Source organism: Mytilus galloprovincialis, chromosome 5 (genome assembly GCF_965363235.1).
Source record: "Mytilus galloprovincialis chromosome 5, xbMytGall1.hap1.1, whole genome shotgun sequence".
NCBI classification, from domain to species: Eukaryota; Metazoa; Mollusca; class Bivalvia; order Mytilida; family Mytilidae; genus Mytilus; species Mytilus galloprovincialis.
Window position 1 is genome coordinate 85355206 of NC_134842.1, and position 519 is coordinate 85355724.

Below are 519 nucleotides of genomic sequence, written 5' to 3' on the forward strand. Positions count from 1 at the left end.
TCTTTCACAAAAACAATTTGAATCGACTGAAGTAGACACTTAACTGTTTAAAAAGTGGCCAAAATCGGTCCTTACCGAACCTACTCTTTTATGTTTATCTTCATATGTTTTAGTTTTACTTTTTTGTGTTGTTTGGTTGCTGTCTCATTGTAATTAACCCAATATTTTCTTTATCTTATGTGCAGCTTTCACAATTAGGAGATAACTGTATTGTATTTTAAGCTCCGACGGCATCAATTGGGGATTTGATGGTCGCAAATTAAGTTTACTGGCGTCGGAGCTTAAAATACAATATTGTTATCTCCATTCTAATGAAACTGACAGAAAACAAGGTTAAAACATGTAATTAAAATCTGTCATATGCTGTCTGCACTTGCGAGTACGTCCCATAGCATCAATTGTCAATTGATGCCATGTAAAAAAGTGACGCTATCCAATCAAAATGAACGTTAAAACGTTGCTGCATTAGAATTCATATTTTACTGTTAAACATATAAAATAAGAGTACAAATTACAAGA